At 32.4% G+C, this 23603-nt stretch overlaps 2 long non-coding RNA genes across 2 annotated transcripts in view; one reads left to right on the top strand and one right to left on the bottom strand.

The window, feature by feature from the left end:
• The window catches only part of LOC136273786 (uncharacterized), a 194663-nt gene that overhangs the window by 143351 nt on the left and 27709 nt on the right, over window positions 1–23603 (bottom strand). The gene's annotated exons all lie outside the window — the stretch shown is intronic.
• On the top strand, window positions 15834–17695 carry LOC136273785 (uncharacterized). Its single transcript, XR_010712016.1, has 4 exons — window positions 15834–16018; window positions 16237–16353; window positions 16618–16660; window positions 16767–17695. It is a non-coding gene; the product is annotated as an uncharacterized lncRNA (long non-coding RNA).

Raw genomic sequence — 23603 nt, forward strand, 5'->3', positions numbered from 1 at the left:
TCATCCACCCCTTGCAGTACTGTGCTATGTCGAAACGATTCATGTTAAGCATGAATATTATGTTAATAAAATTAATGCATTTTTGTTTATTTTTGACCTCGGTGTGGAATAACTATTTAATAGATATCATTAATCCCACTTTTGTAAGCATTACATGCAAGTAGACCTAGTTGTAAGTAAATAAAAAAAATCTTTTAAGACAGATTCTAAATGATTATGATCCTAAAGCACACGGCAACCGTAATGGGTTTTTTAATCAAAAGTGAAAATTCAGATTTTTGTTTCAACAGTGTATTTCCCTGACGTTTACATCTATTTATACCTAGGCTACAACATATATATACAGGTGGTCAGTTTTCACACCTCGACGCAGTCAGCTGGTCGTGTGTATAGTCTGCGCCTTTTTCTGTTTGTTCCGAGTTTTTCATTGTTCCAGGACAGACAAAAGATTTTTATCTGTAGACATACACAAAGAAGGAGACAATACATCGTCGATATTAAAAATTAATTTTTAGCGTTGACTTTCATTCATTAAGAATTTAAATGACAATCATTCAATAACAAACTTCAATTCAAATCATTTGAATCCATGGACATTATCCGGTAACGAGAAATAATTTTTTATGCCAACATTTACATTGAGCCGCTGTCAACATTACTATACATGTTACCGGTAGTACTTTATTCAAATACTAAAATATTTGTACGTAAGCATGGAGAGAGAGAGAGAGAGAGAGAGAGGGGGAGAGAGAGAGAGAGAGAGAGAGAGATTATCTTGTTTGCTATGATACGATATACCAATATACTGGTTTCAGTAAATAAAGAAGAAGAGAAAACGAAAAATCAATTTAAAGGCCGAACATTTTTACCGGGTGGTAAATCTCAGGTGAGGAGGGGGGGGGGGCTTAATTTCTAGAAGTGTGAAAGCCTCCGGGGCTGGAAAGTCTACCCGCAAGCGGTCGTGAACGCTGCTAATCACTATACACAGGAATCAAATATTACACAAGATATAAATGATTAGTCAGAATTGGTCTTTGTTTGAATATCTTATTGTTCTAAAGACAACACGAAGCGATTACGTGTCGTCCGGATTTTTTCTAAGTGTGTAAAGCAAAAGTTTGTAAACTACATGTAATTCTGCCCCCCCCCCCCCCCCCCACCCCCAAATTTAACTCGGTACATTGTGTTTAGCACTCGACATTGTTTAAGACGTTAATTTTAACAAATATAATTGTGTAAAAAAATCATACGATCAGTTAAAATGTTGAATGTAAAGGCAGCCATTATACGATGACAACTAATGGAGTTCGTTCTCAATGGAGTGACGTTTTCGTGCAACAAGTTCCAATTGTCTGTATAACCAGTAAATACAGTTTTCATAGCTCATAAGTTTGTTTTAAAAAGAAAATTTTATACGCATGATTTCATTTGGGTTGCATGCTCATTCATCTTCGTGGAATTTATTAGGTCACAAACATTTAACATGATTCAAATATAAATTGCGTAGTTTCTATTACTGAATAATAGAAATATTTTTCTTATTTATCCGACCTGTACACAATTTACCTATTACGGAAAGAGAAAATAAATATGTTTGCCTATTAATTGAAATGTCGCTTATAATTGAAGAGATGCTAAAATTAAATTGTGATGCAGGGGGTGTTTATGCCTTCCTGACCTTGTTCCATAAACATTTGGGAAGATAGTTACAACATAAGAGAGAGAGAGAGAGAGAGAGAGAGAGAGAGGTGATATATTCTTTTTCTTATTAAAACTATGTAACTATATCATGACAACATTCTAAGCCGTGCAAGAGAAGGTACATGTAGATGTATGACACTGGTGATAACGAACAGTGTTAAAATTCCAAAGTATATAATTTAAAGTACCGTAACAGAGTGAAATATTATTTGAACAGTGTTCGTTATCACCACATTCCATTTTTAATTTAACACTATACAATGTACTTATTTTGATATCAGCGACTGCTGGGGGAGGGGGGAGGATTTATAAATATTTAACATGTATAATACCCGACTTGATTTAAATGATAAAAAACGCGTCTAAAATGATGAATATAAAGATTATTTTGTTTATTCATTAATGTCATATTTTTAAAAATACATATTTCAACTGGATTTAATACTCTCAAGACCACATATACCCCTATAAGGGAACTACATAATATCTTGAACAAGGTGTCAGACTGACAATTTACAAGGTTGAATATTGCGACACTCACACCTTTTGATCTACTGAAAGTATGTATACTATACACAGACACCGACTCACTGATCTTCCTGTGAAGTAAAACTTCAAAGACATTTTAAAGTCCAGACCAGTTGGTTATCTTATCTAAATTCAGTATGCTGAGCAATATAGTGGGTTTTTTTATATCTATAAATTGTAATTATACATTGTTTTAAATTCTCTGAATTTTAAAACTTTAATGTAACATGTTAACTAATATTTATTAGATAATATTGATAAAATTAAATTCATTGTAAAAAAAAAACCTAATTAAATATTTAGTTACTAAAACATTGATATTGAAATATATATAAATAATTCCCCCTTTTAATTGGATGAGTTGCTATATTTCGTATGATAATTGGATTCTGAGTTTTTAATACATGCACGGATCGGAGGATCGGGGGGGGGGGGGGGGGGGGGGGGGGGGTCAGAAGATAATTCAATTTTTTAAAACTTACATTGTGCAACTATCCAAAATATGTCTAAGCTCCCCGAGAAATCGATGATATCCCTGCCTTTTCCCTGACCGTGCATCTAATTATATATGAACTTAAAAAAATAGAAGCCCATTTTCTCTCTTGTAAGCACTAGGAAAGAATCGAAACAAATCCAGATTTTGGTCTCAAATAAAGTTAATATTCAATTCATTGTTCAAACATATTAATAACTTATAAAAACATAGGTACAGTGGGTTACAGTGGTGTACAGTGTTTGTCAGTACCCTGTACAGTGGTGTACAGTGGTGTACAGTGCTGGTCAGTGCCCCGTACAGTGGTGTACAGTGAGGTACAGTGCTGGTCAGTGGGTAGGTACAGTGCTGTCCAGTGGGGTACAGTGTGGTACAGTAGCTCTGTACAGTGGGTGTACAGTGGATATACAGTAGGGTACAGTGAATATACAGTGGATTTCAGACAATGTCAGTCAATTTTTGGGAATATCAGTGGATTTTGAATTCAGTAGTGTAGATATATGCAGGGATATTTATTCCAAATTCAGACTATAGAAGTGCAACTTCTTTGTCCAAACGTTTTTTTTAAACTTCAATCCTAATGGCTGTCTTTCTGCAAATTACGATTACGTCATGAAAAATTCAATCAAATCATGCAAAACCATTTTAAATTGCATTTCATTCTAGAATGCACATTTTAAGAAACTGTTGTTATGTGTTAAATTAATATGCAATTGCAATTTTACAGAGACTAGTCGTATATCTTACTTTCTAACTACAATAATGCATGCATATAGTGATACCAATGTATTCATGTATCATAGAGTCACTGTGTATGAACGGCATTCTACAGAAAATTGAGAAATTAATCTCTAAACTTAAGATTTGTGTTTGTTTTTCTAAACAAAATTGTATAAAACCGAGACGCAAATAGGCTGTTGATCTAAACGCTTCCATGTACATTGTAAAACCATCAAAATAATCAATTCTAAATGTGGCATCAGAAAAACAATAGTTATTTGCATGTAAAATGTACATGTAAGCTGTTTGGATAAAGAATTTACCAATCATTTCACTCCATGCACACAAAGAAAAGAACATACTTAGTCTAATAATTCAGATAGTGAACATTTCAGGTTTTTTAAAATTTTCCATTGGATTGAAAATAAACATGTGTCCCTACATGTATTACTTATTTAACTTTTGTACACCATTGTCGGTAATTTATCGATAATATGACTAATTAAGATTGATCTTCATTTTATTTTTGTATTTTTCCCTTTCTACGGAAGGACCTCTGGAACTTCATCTGTTTCGTATTTGTTTACTTTTATAAATGTTTTTGTTTGTAAACTTTAAGAAAAATTGAATAACATATGTTCGAGAATTTCAAAACAATTATTCAGCCGTATGACTGTTATTGAATTTGCTCTATATCTATATCTAAATCGCTCTATATATACAGAATTATTGTTATTTGTATAAACAATGGATGTTTGCCATCGATTCTGTTAAGAAACAGTAGAACAGAAAGGAATCATAAAGTCACTGTTTTCTTTGGCTCATGTAAAAGATTTCAGAGCTTAATTACTCCCAGTCTTCGAACAAATCTTAGAATTCTAGATTTTTCCGTAGACAACCATAATGTATGCGTTTCTGAACATGAGCTCAATACATCAGACCTTTTGTAATGTGCCATGATAAAACATGTTTAAAAAATTCAGGATTATGAAAGTCAAACCTCATGATCATACCATTTGCAATTTTGTACATATGTACTTCATTTTCTTTAAAACTATTAAAGTTTGTTTTAATTGTTAAAATAACGAAAGAGAAAGTTTTACTTTCAATTGAAATGAAATGATTGAGTACCAATATTTTGAAATGTAAATTTAAAGAATGTAATAATTTTCTACTACTCGTAGACGTTTTTATGTTTGAATCCTCTAATATATCTATAATCCCGCAGGCAAAAGCCATTTGGGATTTAAACACTATCCTCTAATATATCTATGACCACGCAGGCAAAATATCATATGGGATTTCAACACTGAGTAAGAAGACTTAGTATCTTTTATTAAATTGCAATTTTGGTAACCTGTGCTAAATTGAAGACCATATTATATAAATAGTGCCTGTTTGGGAGGGTAACAGTTGAAATTGACACCCCGAGAAAACCATTGACAACCAACGCGAAGCGGAGGTTGACAATGGTTTTCGAGGGGTGTCAATTTCAACTGTTATCCTCCCAAACAGGCACTATTTATTTTGTTATACTGAATGTCTTAATTTTAAAGAAAACTTAACTGCTTTTACATAGAAACAACGTGAATGCTACGGCGAACCGTGCGCGCATAATTTTCGCGCATGTAACAATTTTTAATGTTCCCCGTTGCTAAGTGCGTTGCTAACGCTGAGGGTTATAGAATGGATTATGAACTGCGTCTAAACCAATCAGATTTCAGTATTTAACATGAAGGTATAACAATACTGTGGAATCATTAATTTTCGAGGGGGCCAATTTTCGTGGATGGCTTAAGTTTTACAGGTTCGTGGGGACGTAATTTCGTGTATTCTCTTTAACCTACAAAGGAAATATGTCTTTATTACACTAATTTATTAATTCGTGGGTGATTTTAATTCGTGGATGAGAGGTACCCACGAATTCCACGAAAATTGAGCCACCACGAAATCTAATGATTCTACAGTATATAAATAGTGCCTGTTTGGGAGGGTAACATTGGAATTGACACCCCGAGGAAACCATTGTCAACCGACACGAAGCAGAGGTAGACAATGGTTTTCGAGGGGTGTCGATTTCAACTGTTATCCTCCCAAATAGGCACTATTTATTTCATTATACTGAATTTCTTAATTTTAGAGATTGTTTGACAGATTTTATATAGAAATGACGTGAATTCCACGGCGAACCGTACGCGCATGTAACAATTCGTTGTGTTACCCGTTGCTTAGAGTGTTGCTAACGCTGAGGGTAATAGAACTGATTATCAACTGCGTTCCTTAATGTCATGATTATTAATATAATAAAAAACTAGATAAGAACAGAAACTATCCTTCACTTTTGCTATGAAATATGTTTAAAAAATTAGTACCATCCATACGTTTCATAATATCGTGTGACCTTGAACAAATATCAACATTATTCAGACACAGCTTTTCCCATTAAGGAAAAAGTGTGTTATAAAAATTATTTAAATCCACTGAAGAATTTAATTCAATTTGGAAACGATGCTCATTGTGTCATTTAGTATGCAAGATGAAAGATTACGATAACAAAAGGATACTAGATCTGGTTTCAAAGATGTTTTGCTTGAAAGAAATTAATGGGGAAATTATGACAAAAAGGTATATTTTATACTTATAATATCATTCATTATTACTGTAGAATCATTTATTTTCGTGGGGGCCAATTTTCGTGGATTGTGGGTTTTTTGCTTATTCATGGGGATGTAATTTCGTGGATGAGTCGGATTTAAGTTTCAGTAGGTAAATTAAAGCTTTAATAATTAGTTTTCGTTAAGGATGTAAATTTGTGGGCGAGGGTTACCCACGAATACCACGAAAATTGAGCCACCACGAATTGTAATGATTCCACAGTAATCAGTATAAGAATTTACCTGTTGGAGCGCCACTTTTACATAGCGGGCACCTGCTGTCCTGCAGCAAACGAAAACACTGCATACAGCAAACTAAATGTTTGCAGGTATAGCAGATATAGCTCACAAATCTGGTTTCGCAGCACATTATGCAGTTAAAAAGAACGGACCGGGACTCCCATATACATATATCCCCAATTCGTATTTTTTTTTTAATCCATAATAACACGTTTTATTAATGTGTTGTTGGGTGTATAATGATAGTTTTTATGTAAAAAAGCGTTTTTAATATGTTATTAGTCCCCTACCGGTTTTCACCGGAGGGGACTATAGCTTTCCTCTGCGTCCGTCAGTCCGTCTGTCCGTCCGTCCGTCTGTCTGTCCCACTTCAGTTTTCCACACTTTTTTTCTTTATGCATTTGAGGAATAATATGAAATTTGCTGAACAGCTTCAATATGTCAAACTACAGATCAAGTTTACACTTTTGTAGCGTCTAGTTGACATATTTCCGAGAAAATTAATTGTTTATATTCCAATTTTTTAATGCTCGGGTTCGATATTCTGCATAACAGTGCATTGTTTTCACAATTTCCACAAACCGGTAGGGGACGTGTATTGCTTATGGAATACTCTCAGAATGCTTGTTTTAGTTTGTTGTTACTTCAATTATTTTAAAAAACAACGCTAATTCAAATACTACACGGGTTATCATTTTGAGAAGACATAAAAACATCCTTAAATCTTGACTAAGACAACAATTTTATTGAGTTACATATGGATTAGGCGAAAGTCATTTAAAATATATAATTATTGAGAATTAAATGAGCTTACACGGCAGAGCTTAACAGATTTTTCTGGGTTTACAATTTGTGTTGATTGATTAATGTGAGTCTTTTTATCCACTGACAATGCATGTATCATTTAACTGTTAAAGTTCGAAACGTTATTGACTTAAGAAATATTTATAATCATCCAGGTTTAATTTCCTATAGAACCTAATTATCATCACTATATTCATAATCAAACCTAAATATTACTAATAGCTATCCGGGTTTGTTTCCTTCATTACCTCATTTTCATCCTTAATTAACATCCGGATAACATCCGTGACCATGTTTAGAGCATGATCCAACATAGACATATTCACCTCAAAAACTTGCACCTCAAAATAGCATAAAAACAATCACTATATACTACTAATCCTACATTGTTCAGTTGAATCCTATGCCGATTTCTGTCCACGCTGGTTGTAAACGAGTTAAATTCCGAGATATATCACTGAAGTACACATGTTTATTCTGATCACAGCTGCAAGCTGTTCATGGTAGAACATAACCATGAATTCCAGATGCGCAATCAGGTGTAAATAATACGAAGGTTTTATACTCGCTTTGTGCAGTGTCGTATTTAAACTTTAATCATGTAGATCATACTTCAGTGACGGCCATTAAACTCGTTTCGGCAATGAATTGCAAGACACCCTTTGTTATTCAATGGTGATATCCTTGTCGCCTTTGAAGTACGGTTCAACATATTCTGACCAAAATTGCAGACAATAATGTTTGGTCTATTTTGAGTATTTCATATATAGCTGCTCTCATTTAGATTTAATCGAGAATAAATAAAGACATTTTGTTTTCTCCATTAATTGCTTCAAAAAATATATTGTGTGTATCTTTCTGTTATCAATTCAAATCTTCAAATATTCCCTACGAATGTTAAATGAACAATATGTCTGGTTGATAGTGACCTCTGCTACATGTATCAATGAACGACAGTATCATGGTAAGTAGTAACACACAATGTTGAAGGAAATGACTGCCGTCACGAGAAAAGGGTCCTTAAGGCCAACTTTTCACAAACTCACGTTTTGTCAATTCCGATTAGCCAACGCTTTCTGAATAAAAATATACAACGATATCCAAGATCTTTTGTGTTTTAAGAATTTTATGACAATTTTAGTTGGACATGTTAACACGACTTTGACGTAGCTGGTCGAGAACGTCACGAACGTCAAATTTTGTTTTGCATTATTTGTTTTCCTCTATACTCTGGTTCATCGTCTTTAATTGTTTGAAGTAGAATGAATTAAGAATGTTCTACAATTCTAAATTTCTTACTATTTTAACAAAATAGAAAAAAAACCATTTTGAATATCCTGATATAGTTAAAGTTCTGCAGCTAGTCTAGATACACTTCCGTTTATTGTTTTTTGGTAATACATGATTCGTAATGTGTCTTATAAATATAATACCGTTATGTTTTTGTGATAAGATTTCAATAAACCATAATCGTTGAAATAATTAGTTATGTATAAGTATTATCCACATTTTGTTTTCAAAATGTTCGATTGCATGTAACTTTCAATAATGACATCTGCATTTATTACATTATGTATGTCCTTTTTTGGCACTAATCGATAGTACTATCACCGTGCTAAATTACTGTTTAATTATAACTTTATTTTGGACTTTTCTTTTAAAATTCAACATCTGTTTCGTAATATTTTCTCACAGTTTATTTCTTACAAAGTTACTTATCTATTTAGTGATTGACACTTTTCGGACTCTTTATGTGATTTCAAAGAGACAGAGTGTCATGTCTCAAGGACTGTTCATCTCTTAAAACAACATTGTGCAATTATCAGTTTTTCATTTCTTGGACATCAAAGACTCATTGAGTTTATTTAATTATTTTATATCTGTGAACCTTTCACTCAGCTTACATGTACTTATGTCATCACCTGTCATTTTATACTCATTGTTCAGATTCTTATAAATAGTTATGAACAATTGTCAATCGGCAGTCTGGAATACGGCGGCCAGCCTCGGCCACGTCTGACTCACCCAGAGTCTCGAGTCCGGAGGCCACTTCTGGCCATATCCGACTTGTTTGTAAAATGGCTGTCTGTTAAATTATTATAATGTTGCCATCGTTGAATCTCGTCCAATAAATACGGAATCCTTCATCACTTGGTTTATTTCTCTGGAACTGTATACTGGTGGACCTTCGGGAATACGGCAAACCTACCCTTCGTTTTTACCTTACGGCCCACAGCGCGCCTCAACCTTATACCTTATACCCTTTACGCCAACATTCCCTCACCCGGTTCGTACTGCACACGACCGATGCAGATCCAGAAGAATTCTCTAGCACCGTAAAATCTACGCGGTCACAGTACTAGTGCCGATAGACGTAGCTTAAACTCAATGAGTAGTAACATTTTTACATGTTAACTAAATTTAATTTTCTTATCGATGTTACACAATGCATGAATGAATCTCTCTCTCTCTCTCTCATTGAATACAATAATCGGCCAAGTGATTATCAGTTTTTAAAAAAAAAAATGAAAAATTAAATAATAGCTGTTTACAGAATGCATGCAGTCAGTGCATACGGTATTCCGAAGTTTTAAGCAATCTCGCGATTATTCGGATTTTTTTTTGCTGTACATTGTAACAAACACACTTGAACATTGACTTCAGTTTCATCGAAATTCGTTTCTTGTATAAAAAAGAAAAGATGAGAAAACATTATCTGTAAAGGTGAATTGTACGTCCATGCATGTCATTAATTGTAAATGCCGTACATGTATAGTGTGTATATCTATCGATAAACATTAATTGTTCATTTATAACACGGAAATTTTATCGACTTGATATCAAAAGTATAATAGTATAATGTCTGCATTTACAAACCGGTTTACGAATTTTGAATCATGTACGTAACTGTATTGAGATCAATATGATTGTAACCAGGGTTATATAATTAAATATGTACTTGCGCTTTAGCATTTGTTCTCAGAGTGATTGTGTGCGTGTGAGTGTTTATTTTTAGCCCAGTGACGACAGACTTCATCTATAAATAAATGTCACATGATATCTAAAACCTGTTCTACCTGTTCCCGCCAATATTCTGCATTAAATGCTATACGTGAAATACCTGTACACTTTCCACTTCGATGTCCAGACAGACACATCGTTTGAAAATTCTGAAGATATATATATATATATATATATATATTGTCTGTCTTGGGGGAAGCTGTTCCGGTTTTCGTGTAACTTATAATTCTACTAAATGAAGTGAACCTTTGACCAAATCACGTTGTCTGAGTTATTTCTACCAACACCGGCTACATGATCATATAAAAGTGCTATAAATCCATGAAAATGTGGTGATTTTTCAGGCATGTTATGACTGAAATGTTTTTATATTTTACGTAAAATAGCTCAAAAAATACAAACACAACCCTTGGATTCGGGTTCTTATATTGCAAGAGAAAGAGAAATATGTTGCACTCATTTTTTTTCCCATTGGTACAGGTTATACTTCTATGATGTTTCATTAAGGGTACTTTGCATCAAAAAGTTACTAATAATAAGATTTTTCCATGAAATCAAATGCGATATAACATAGTAGATTTTTAGGCTGGGAAAATATTTCTCAAACTCTTTGAATCCATTAGTTAGCCTACATGTGTTTTAATTCGTAAAATTATTTCAAAATTTGATTGCAATTTTTTTAACAAAAGAATTAATATGCGAGATTTTTTTGTGTATTGGCAGTAGCACCATAATTAAGACATACATGTAACCGCTTCTCTCGTATTCCTTCCTTTAAAAAGTATAGATTCGTCTCCCAGGAGCTGAACTTCCAAACTTTTGATTTTAAAAGATCTTTTGAAATTTTTGACTTGTATTGTTTTACTGTAATTACTGCGCAGATAACTGCTAGCTTTGTAAAATACTGCTTTGCATCGATTCAGTGTATCTCAGCCTTCAACCCCTCTTATCAACAACGAGTATGCGGTGTAGTTATTTTTACTTTAATAAATCATACATGTATGGCTAATGCAAACTAAAGCATCAACCACGCTGCTGCGTAAATAATGAAAATAGCATGTCAAAGATGTGTGAAATTTTCCATCTCGAAAGCGCTGGATTTCTAAATTCGTTTCTCGGAGGGTCTGTAAATGTTAATTGTCGAATATCGTATAGTGATTAAAGACAGAAAGGCATATAGTTCGTGATCAATGTATTTATTAAGATTTTTATGCTTCAATTGAAACAAAGTGACATGAAATACACACGAGTGACCCGGTATTGGCGACTTCACTGTACGTGAACCAATGATCCATTACTGTAGTTTGATAAGAATTGTCACGTCTTTTAAATTGTTTTAAAAAGAACTTTTAACTAGGAACACTAGAATATAAATTGATAAAAGAAAACAGTTATAGATATTATTCTTCAAGTTCTAAAGTCGGATAATACACCAAATGCCGTAAGCTAATATTCCCGGTAATTGGAAAATGAATATTCGATTTTAAGGTACGTCCCAAGCTTATAAACTTTCTTTGCATTGGAATTGCAATTTAAAAAATAAAACGTAATTAAATTTATGAATTTTAATTGGCCCTGTAAAAAGTGTATATTGTTGTCATTTAAAAAAAGAAAAAGAAAAAAAAATATTGTAATTCGGTAGTAAACATTCATTGTAGAAGTTAAAGTGTTATACTCATAGAGTTTCATTACAAAAATACACGAACTTACCAATGCTAACTGGATGCCAAAAATGGTTATTTTCATTAATCTTAATTTTAACAAAAACAGGGCCGTAGTAATAAAAAGTGTTTAATCTGCCTACTTTGGGTACTCTTTCCATTAACACTTGCAACATGCTATATGAATTACGATAAAAAACAAAATCGAAATGACGCTTTGGGAAATAAAACGTATGGTAATATATATGTCTCCATATACAAATTCATAGGGTCATTCTTTTGAGCGGAAAAAAACTCTAATTGAACAGTCAGTGCTGTTCAATTAATAAGTTTGTCATTTCATTAATCACAGGTACACGAAGTTGTCATGTCGCGATGTCTATTTAATTACCTTAGAACGGAACACTTCGGCCCTTAACTATGCATTTTAAAAGGTTAACCAAAGGAAACCATCTAAGAACAACTTAATTTTTTGCGTTTTCATATATCCACAATCCAATCGCAACTTCTCGGGCCTTTCCAGCTTGCCGGAAAGGCCCGAGAAGTTGCAATTGATCCACAATCGCGACTTCTCAGGCCTTTCCGGCAGGCATGTTTTTCCGAGCTTGTCGGAAAGGCCCTAGAAGTTGGTCAATGGATATATGCGATTGCATATATCCATTGACCAGCTTAATGTTTAAAATACAGGAATGAAATAGGAACAAATTAGCAATTACCTGTAAGCCAAAAAAACAAGCGGTATCAGGAACTCGTCACTCAACATTGTTCAAAACTGAATTTAGGCCTTTTATGCACTATAGCATTGAAATGGAATCATTGGACCACTTCATATAGTATTGCAGTTATGGTCATTTTTATTTCAACAAAGGTAATAGTTCATACAAGATTTGATGTATGTTAGGTACTATAAAGTTTTCTTGAACCAAAGATCAAGCTTATATTGCTTCCCGTTGTCCGTCGTCCGTTTGTCAGTTGGACTTTTTGTTTTTGGGGTGTGTGTGGTTTTTTTTTTTTTTTTTTTTTTTTACATATTTATGTTTTTTTGGAACCTCTGAAACAAAAATTAAGGTACATTTTATGCCCTAGAATCTAAAGGTAGTTAAAAATGGAAATTTTGCATTATGAAAACAGTGAGCAAAAAGTACGAAAGTTATTAATTTCAGATTGTTTTGAAAGGGAATAATGACTTCAATAACTTGGCATATTCTTAAGACAAAGTTAGGGATGATAAAAATGACATTTGTTTTGCGTAGGAGATTGTATCCACAAACATCGCCAAAAACTAAACTAATATGAAATGTAAAAGATTTAATGTAAAAGTAAACGATTATGGCCACGTAGCATAATATATTTATACTTCAATTTCTCTTATTTCCATTCCAATGTTTAACATACTCCCAAAAAAGTGAGGGGGCCAACTCCATGATAATTCAATTTTTACTATGTAAATTTAAGAAAATTATTTTCTGCGAGAAAATGGGTGGGGGACATTTGCAGAGTTCTGTATTTAATGAAAATTACTTTTTAATGACATCACAATTACTATTGTGATAGTTTAATGAAGTGGTTCTAATAGATTCTCAACGTTTTGGTTATGTGCAGAGCTGTAGCTTCAAGGGGAATTTACATACATGTTTTTATGTTCACCAAAAAAAAAAATGTAAAAAAAAAAATATATTGCGCACAAACAGTTTCGAGCAGTTGTGACTTTTTAAATAAATTTGTAATATATTCTGTAAATATTTTCAAACTCAAATATTTCTGAGATAATTTAGAACTAATTTGCCCCAAGCATCCTTACCAACCTCGGAAAGTGAAGTATGCTAAATTCACGTTAGGATCAGTTCATCTTTAAACATATCACACTGTTTCACTTTATAGTGCTAGTGAGAGTGTTTAAGAAAATTCAGATGCAAGTGATGACATCTAAAGTAAAATCAAAGTACTGAAGTACTGACGGGAGTTGATTTTATCGATTATCATTTATTCAAAATCAACGATATGTGATTTTGCATGGCAAGTAGTATCAGTAATCGAAATATTTCTGAGAAATTGTATGGATCCAGGCAAGATTGAACTCTTGTCTTGTTAAACCAAACGCTCGGCTGTCTCCAGCAAGAGAGACTCTGAGACAGCCAAGCGTTTGGTTGAACGAGACTAAATTGAACTCTAGCGTAGGAATACATACGGCTTTAAAAAATATCTAAACTGTTTGTACAATTTAAAATCTTATTATTTTCATGCTATTAATAAATAAGTTTTCTTGAAAAACAATACTTCAGAATACATGGCATCGATTTTATCGATTATTTTCAAGAACTAAGTGTTGTCAGCGGTATTGATTTGTGCTTAGGTCCAAACACTGTTTCACTTTCGCTTTGCCCGAGTGAGTGCATAGGAGAGTTGATTAAAATCAACTCCCAATATCTCTGATATTTCTTTTTTTCTTTTTGGTATTGGAACTTTCACAGAATACGAATATGTTCCTCTATTAGGTTCAAGAATCATCAATCTTGATGTGTTATCTCAGAAAGTCAATGCAGTATGAAAATGGGTGTATTTTCAAATAATTGTTTTTTATTCAAATAGGTGCAATTCAACACTAATATTCTTTTAGTATATTTTTGTAGTATTATTTTTGTTAAATATTTTCTGAATAAAACATGTAGTATGTGTCATGATGTTAAGTTATGTACATTATATTAAATAATTTAAACTTAGTAGTTGTTCAAATGTATTTTGTTTTGGCATCAAGAGCAATTTGTTAAATCCAGAGTCTCAAGTCTGAAACAATTACAACTGCTTGTATCGGAAAGTGTAAACACTAAGTTATGATACTTTGTAACTTGGTAATATCATTATCTTCAATTGAAGATGTCATATGCACAGATAAAGAATTTTGTTTTCACTTGGGCTAGGAAGGGGTATGAGAAATACATTTTATTCCTTGGAAGAATATGGATTGGGTCCCAAGTTTCTTCTTGGTATTTTTTAGCTACATTTAATAAGGATCATTTTTAATAGAGATATTGTACTACTTAAAGGGGTACAATTTTGGGGTTTTTTTGTGTAATGTTAACAATTGTCAATATAAATTTTTTTAAAGCTTTGTTTACTTAATGCTTTATCAAAATATGTGATTCAGATATTGGATACAATCGAGTTATAGATGTTACGATAAGGTCATTATTTTGTAAACAAATATTATGTCCCCTTGATGTTTTTTTTTACATATGCGTTCTATCATTTTAAATCTCAATCTAATATTGCTTTTTGTTGTTGATAAAATGATTTGTGAAACCAGTAAATCAGGATTTTTTTCCACAAGTTAATTTGAAAAAGAAATAGTAAATCCCTACTTTACATTATTTGGAAAAAGATATGACTTAAGCTTTGTTTACATAACAACGACTTCTTTCCATCGTAATGACACACTAAACAATTTTATAAAAAAACTAAAAAAAAATAATCTCAGATCGTGTTTCGGTCCATATAAACCAAACACACACGTGTGTAATCAACTCCAAATTTGAAAGCACCCTCCCCCCCCCCCCCCTCGGAAAAAAAAAAGAAATAGAAATAAAACTCTAAAATGAGGCATACTAGTATTATCATAAAAATATCAATCTCTCCCCAAAAACCTACAAAAAGCTTGTTGCCAGGCAACACCGTTACAATGCACACTCATATCAATTATTCTTAATTAGGATAAATGGTTTTGGTTTTTAATCTGTTTGAATATTTATTTTAATGAAATTTAATGCGATTTTTTTTAAATCAAAGTATCAGAGCACTGCATCATAACTTTTAAACGATACATGTAGAAAATTTAAAAAAAATATATTTATTTTCCTTTATTATATCACAGGTTTAAATGTACGTGGTAAATGGCTTTCTGAAAAAAAAATCTTAAAATTAAAAACAAATTGGTGATATATATCTATGAGTCTATACATGTTATGTTTTTTGACAGACATCAACAGTTGGCTTTGGACCTGTTTTAAAAGAAAGTGTAACAGGTCTTGAAGAATGCCCTGGGGGTGAAGAACAATGGAGAGAAGCTGCAAAGAGGAAGGATTGTGCCAATTTTGCATACAACTTCAGTAAACCTGAAGAATTTTTGTATCATTGTGTCATCAACTCATATCTTAACCAGACAGTGGAATTATGTGCTAAAAAAATATTAGTATTTTTGGGTAACTTAATCTTGTATCTGCACTTTCACTTTTTCATTTTTTTTTTCCATTCATTAATAATACTTGAGCTTCAAAATTAAGTTGCACGAGTCTATCATTTAGTTCAGTCATATCCTCTTGAGCTTTGTTTTGTCTGCATGGTCATCTACATTACTGAGAAATAAAAACAGACTACTTATCTTTGTGTAATTAATGTCCCCTCATTTGTAATTTAACAGGCTCTTGTGCAGAATATTCCTTTAGTGCCAACAAAATCCAAGGGAGCTTGAAAGCAAAGTGTAATGATTCATCTCCACCATGTCCAATTGTATATAATTCAACACAAGCATACAGATGTAAGTTTTCTAAACATTGCAAACAAATTACAATCAAACCCTTTTAAATAGTTTCCATCAATATGTTATTAACAATTTTTGTACTGTTTTACACATATGGTTTAAATGGCTATAACATAAGAACACACCGAAAGAAAACAAAATCGGTTCCAACAGTAAAACATAAATGATCAAATAGATTGTTGTAGGAAGAATAAAAAATATCCAATGATTTTAAAAATGAATATGATTCCAATATCTCATCATTTACTGTTTCATATTTAGACCAAGGATGCTATCACTTGTCGAAAAAGAATCAAACTAAAGAGTAAGTTGAGAAATCTTATTTCATAGTCAATTAGACATTTCTGAAAATGACAAGAAGTGATGTACTTAATAAAAATATAAAATATATGATTATTTCTTTTTTGCAGAGCAAGAACAAATGTTAGTGCAGACCTGAAAGCATTATTTAGTGTTATTATACTATTTCTTATGATTACTGTATACTGTTCCAAAAGCTTTGCTAATTGAATCCAACTTTATTTTTAAAAGAGAAAAAAGGTACGTCGCACATCGTACGTGTATCAACAATGGTCAGCACACCATTTTTAAGACGTTTAGTACGTAAACAACTAGACATTTTATAAAGATTTTTTTTATTAAACTCTCACCATTAATATTAGTGAAATTAACGAAAGACTCAAACAATTTTTTGATGAGGGAGCATGATTTGATCAATTTCAAATTTACACTGTTTTTTTTTTAACTAAGACTCTTAGTCACTCATTTGTGCTTTGTTTTGATTCAAAATGTCATCTTTTGAACAAAATAGGTTTTATTCCATATTAGAATGCTTGCAAATTTATATAATTCATCAAGTAATATTCAAAATATGTCCAAACATATATTCACTCATTTATTCACTGTTGAATCAATTTGAACTCGCACCATTGTACCGGTTGTCGAGTTTTAAGAATATCAAACTCACGCTTCAAAATCAACACTATAATAGTTTAATGTGATTAATTGACATGTTGTTGCTGAATCATTGTCAACGAGCAATACTTGAACACCTTTTATTTTTATAGAATGTTACTGGTAAAAGAAAGATGGGAAACTACCATGGGTTTCTACTTAATTTGTAACGCTCATTTTTTTTTGCGGAGCACTTTTAAAAAAATGAATTATAAATAATTCGACGTTTACATTTTATCTACACAGTCTTAAAAATATTGAACACCTTATAATCTTGTTGAAAGTACATTTTTATATTATTGACATATTGTATATGCAGTATCCACAGTTAAAGTTAATTTTGTTTATCGTAAGTTGGTCCACGTATATATCAATCTGTTCATATACTTCATAAAAAGTAAGCAGTCTTTTGTACAATTTGATTTATTGACAGACATGACAATTGTGTATACAAAGCAAACCAATTGTTGCTATTAAGCCTAATAAACGTTGTGCTGTTTCAGAGAAAACAATAACAAATTAATTTGTTCTGTATTATGAGTCACAATTGTATAAATAAGATATATTCTGAAAATATTTATGTAAAATTCAGTATTAATCAAACTAATGAAGTTTATGAAATTACAATTACAATGCTGTGAAATGCTAAATTTCGAGTTTCATTGATATGTGGCATGCTACAATCTGTTAGTAAAGGCAGTCTTGATACTGTAAAATCATTATTTTACGCGATTACCTAATTTCGCGATTCCGCTGCTTTGCAAGCACTATTATTTTGTTATAATTTAATATACTTCAAAACTGTCTGAAAAATAATAGCAAGATTTAAAATTCGCGAGAAACGCATCTTGTGGTTTTACGTGGATATTAATTCTTCGCGTTAAATAAGGAATTTACAGTAGTACAGTTTACAGAGGCCTCAACACTTTGAAATTTTAACAATCTTGACTTCAAGATTAAAAAGTAATAATAAAAATAAAGCTAAATATTTATCAATATATTACACATTATCAAATGATAAATCGAAGAACAGTTGAAATGAAATTACCGTTTTAGGAATAGTTTTAAATAAATTATGTAATTAAGTTAGCTTCCAATACTCGATAAAATCCCTTCCACTCAGTCAACTGAGAGTTGACTAAAACTCATGCAACTTTCCAGACATTTCAGTTAACACCTAGTTTATTCTGTGCATATGAAGTGTTGTAGGTTTAATGCTTAGTACAGTCATTTCATGCATTTTTTTTTTTTTACAATTTTATGCTTTGCTATGGTATGCGATTTTAATGATACTCTATGAGATTTCAATGCAATGCTATGAGATTTCATTGCAATGCTATGAAATTTGTATGCTATGCTATGACCAATTTAAATGACGGGTTAAATGATATAGTTCGCTATGCTACGGTATGTTATGAGGTTTGAACAAAACCGCCTCTATACACAGAAGTGTTCAAACATTTCGAAAGTAAAATGATAAGAAACCAAAGATTATCACTAATCTGTAATGTGAACACTTAATCTTTTAAGTAAAAGCATTTAATACCAAGTAAAAACCATGTTGTAAGCTATGCTATGGTGTGATATAACGAATGAGAATTTATGAGATTGTATGCTATGGTGTGAGTTTCCAATGTTGTGCCATGAGATTCAAATGCTATGCTATGAAATTCCTTTACTATGCTATGATATGATGTATATTATAAATGATATGCTTAAACTGACTGTATTTGCAAATATAATTTTTTAAACAAAAACATGATTAATTTTATGATTAAAATTTAAATACTTCAGTTAAAGAGACAGTACAGCTGAAAACACATGTGTGAATAACTTCAGATTTACCTATTGTATTGTTAGGAAATAAAAAATAACGTTGATTGTAATAGTTGAAATACATGAAAATCCCTTTCACATACCTTATTAACGTAATTATGAGCTTCCGGAAATTCATGGGTCGTACAAACCGGAATAATCTTATATCGTTTATTTGTACCACTTGGACTTTGATTGACAGTAATTGACACGTGCTGAAAACTACAAGATCTTCGTCCCACTACGGTCATCATGGAAAACGAGGTTAAAACGATTCCCTAAATAAAACACATCCTTTCTTACTCGATAATTTATAAATGGTTTACCAATTCAGGTTCATTTTAAAATGAATACACATATATATGTCAAATAACCCCTCAAGGGTCCTCATTTATAAAAATAGATTTAGGTTGTAGCAACTTCTATGATAAACACGATAAATATGTGCTTACAAAATAATAACTGTGGTCATTTTAAAAACTTTAAACAGTGTTTACCTTTGAGAAGTAAAAAAGACATATTTTTATCAACAAACCTGTCCAGGAGATTCTTCGCGAGCCCTGCATGTGTTTTGTTTACAGTAAATACGCATGCGTAATAGAATAGAAGGCTGAACCCCGAACACATTGCAATGTATTTATGTGATAGGTTATACGTAATTATTAATTTTAATGATATAATTAGATTTATTGCACGAAGAACTTTGTAATTTTCTGAAGGTTTATACATTCATGAGTAGTACAAAAATACCAAACCCGACCGGAAAATTTTTTCAAGTCGGGTTTTTGATAAGATGCGCCGTAATGTCTCTTTAATGTCATATTTATCGTTGTGATTTGAAAAAAAAATTTTTGGCAGTATTGCGTATGTTGCGGGTGATAAGAAACTGATATAGGTTCGCAGCTCCTTTTAATTAAAAAAATATCAATCGTTGTAAAATAATTAAAGCTAAGTTATATAGAATAATTAAACGCGAATTCAATAGCCACTTTAAGATTATCTTGTTTCTATACTTTGTATTATCATTCTTCATTATGGGTTAAGATTAATTCAGTTCATTTTATTTCTGCCTGCTATTTGTATTTTGTTTTTATTTTGGTAATTTGAAGTTCCATTTGTATGTGAGCATTTGTGCAAAATACCAAATGATTTGTTCATGAAATAGCAAAATAACTGATATTTTTCCATCGGCATCTTTTATGATTCTGCAGAAAATAAATTGCAGTAAAAAACTGTGTCCTCAAAGTTATCATGAAATTTTATGCACATCACTATTGTTTTATGAAAAAATGAGACACAAATAAAGTTAGTTCTTGAACATGTAGAAAGATGTTTTAAATCATAAACAGGTAGTTTGTTTTCCTTTCAATTTTTATATTTTTTAAGTTTTATATTACTGATTTTTACACGAAGTATTTTAACACATTTGAAATTGGAAGCAACTTTGAGGATGTAGGAAACCTTCATTGATTACATGTAAAAAAAAAAAATTAGGAATGTTCTATCCAAGATAGAACTAACGTATTTTGCTGCAAAAGCATACTATGTCATTAACAGTATAAAAAGAATGATGTCTTATATGTGTGAAAGTTTTCTACTGTAAAACGCGGTTAAAGCGAAGACATGGGGACCAATGGATTCACTTTGTGTTATCCGTAACTTGTTTTAACCCTTTGACAAATTCGTAATCATATGTATAGCGAGTGTGCTATATACATGTTTTATTACATCAGACTACAATACTTTTTAATCTAGGTTAGAATAGGAATACATTCTTTTGAAACTTATAGTAATCGGATTGTTAAAGAATTTATGTGTAAAAAGATTCATTTAAACTCCAATGTCACATGGTAATGATAACTTTTCATACTAGAAAGAATAGTACATATATGATATATATGTCGTTCATGATAAAGATTAATTAAAAAAATATCCAATCAGAATTGCACTTCATTATACAATTAGGAATTTTTGTCCCCCGCCGCAACGCGGTGCGGGGACATAGAAATGCCGGGCGTCCGTCCGTATCTCCGTGTGTCCGTCCGTCGCACTTTTTTGTAAGCGCTCTCATGCCTACAAATTTTGACGGATTTTCATTAAATTTATACCAAATGTTTATATCACTAATACTTTGGTCAAGTTTGAAAATCAGCATTGGTCGATACTTTTTGTTGGAGTTATGGGACTTTGACCACAATAATGACTCCGTTTTATCCAAAAATTGACCTTGTAAGCGCTCTCATGCCTACAAATTTTGACGGATTTTCATTAAATTTATACCAAATGTTTATATTACTAATACCTTGGTCAAGTTCGAAAATCAGCATTGGTCGATACTTTTTGTTGGAGTTATGGGACTTTGACCACAATAATGACTCCGTTTTATCCAAAAATTGACCTTGTAAGCGCTCTCATGCCTACAAATTTTGACGGATTTTCATTAAATTTATACCAAATGTTAATACTACTAATACCTTGGTCAAGTTTGAAAATCAGCATTGGTCGATACTTTTTGGTGGAGTTATGGGACTTTTACCACAATAATGACTCCGTTTTATCCAAAAATTGACCTTGTAAGCGCTCTCATGCCTACAAATTTTGACGGATTTTCATTAAATTTATACCAAATGTTTATATCACTAATACTTTGGTCAAGTTCGAAAGTCAGCATTGGTCGATACTTCTTGTTGGAGTTATGGGACTTTGACCACAATAATGACTCCGTTTTATCCAAAAATTGACCTTGTAAGCGCTTTCATGCCTACAAATTTTGACGGATTTTCATTAAATTTATACTAAATGTTTATATCACTAATACTTTGGTCAAGTTCGAAAATCAGCATTGGTCGATACTTCTTGTTGGAGTTATGGGACTTTGACCACAATAATGACTCCGTTTTATCCAAAAATTGACCTTGTAAGCGCTCTCATGCCTACAAATTTTGACGGAATTTCAATAAATATATACCAAATGTTTATACCACTAATACCTTGGTCAAGTTCCTTAATCAGCCTTGGTCGATAGACTCGATACTAGTATACTGCTTGACCGGCGGGGGACCCAAGAATTCAATTCTTGTTTATATAGATTCAATTTGATCTGATATGCCGCATATGTGTGACAAGTTTTGTGTTTGAGATATTCCTGATTTTTTGTTGATTACATTTGAATCATAAACGAACCGAATTAGTTAATCGAAGGTGGATTTTACAATTTTTATTCTTTAAAGAAACATAGCACGAGACCATTTATAATCAATTGTATGTTTATGACCATATGCCATATGCCTACATAGTGTGGAGGCCATGTCATCAAAAACTTACATGGGAAAGATTGAGTTATTAAACAATGTCTTTATATACGAACCATTAGAACACAAACATACAGGTTCTCTTCTGGCCATCAGTATCTCGATTACTACAAACCAATTGTGCCATCTGGGTTCAATTATAGTAATGTGACCGTAATAAAAGATTCGATTCATATTAACCACACAGCAATATACAGAAGCAATTTTGTATTTGAAGAAAATGTATCAGCCATGAAATTATCATACACTGTGAGGTCCATACAAGTAGAGGCAGGGGAGGTCACCATATCTACGGTCGGCGGGGAACAGTTTGGACTCATGTTCTCCCGAGTTAAAGCTTGGGCTGCCTATACTTTAATCTGTGAAACCATGATATAGTAAAACTTACCTACTCCGGTTAAAACAGATTTTGAAAAAAAAACCAATATTTCAAGAACGGATTAGCACGCGACTTCAGAGTCTCAAAACTCCTTAATAAGAATTGTATGCATGGGAACAGACATTTTTAATGGTTTTTGTTTTTTGGTTTCATTTTCTAGGTCACCTGAGTAGACTCAGGTGACCTATTGCTATCCGTTTTCGTCCGTCGTCGTGTATTAACAATTTACATTTGTAACTTCTTCTTTAAAAGTACAAGACTGATTGTTACCATATTTCGTCTGAGGCATCTCTATGGTAAGAGGAATCTGAATTGTGAAATTCATGACCCCTGGTTCAGGGGTGCAGGCTCTAGGGGGGAGGGGGGGCAACATGGCCATATAGTAAAAATGTATTTAATCTTAAAAAATCTTCTTCTCTACTCCCACACATGTGGGAAACAAACTGAATACATGGTTATGATGTCTACTAACTCCGCTACCTAAATTGTGAAAATCATGGCCCCTGGGACAGGGGTTCAGGCCATGAAGGGGGGGATATGCATATAATTTGTAAACATTTTCTTCTCTATTCTCACACATCTGTATAAAAAACTGACTAATAATTATGTTATCTCTATGGTAAGAGGAATCTAAAATGTGAAATTCATAACCCCTGGGTCAGGGGTGCAGGCACGGGGGGGGGGGGGGCAACATTGCCATACAGTAAAAATGTATTAAATCTTAAAAAATCTTCTTCTCTACTCCCACACATGTGGGCAACAAACTGAATACATGGTTATGATGTCTA

The sequence above is a fragment of the Magallana gigas genome, chromosome 1, assembly GCF_963853765.1.
Source record: "Magallana gigas chromosome 1, xbMagGiga1.1, whole genome shotgun sequence".
Taxonomy (NCBI): Eukaryota; Metazoa; Mollusca; class Bivalvia; order Ostreida; family Ostreidae; genus Magallana; species Magallana gigas.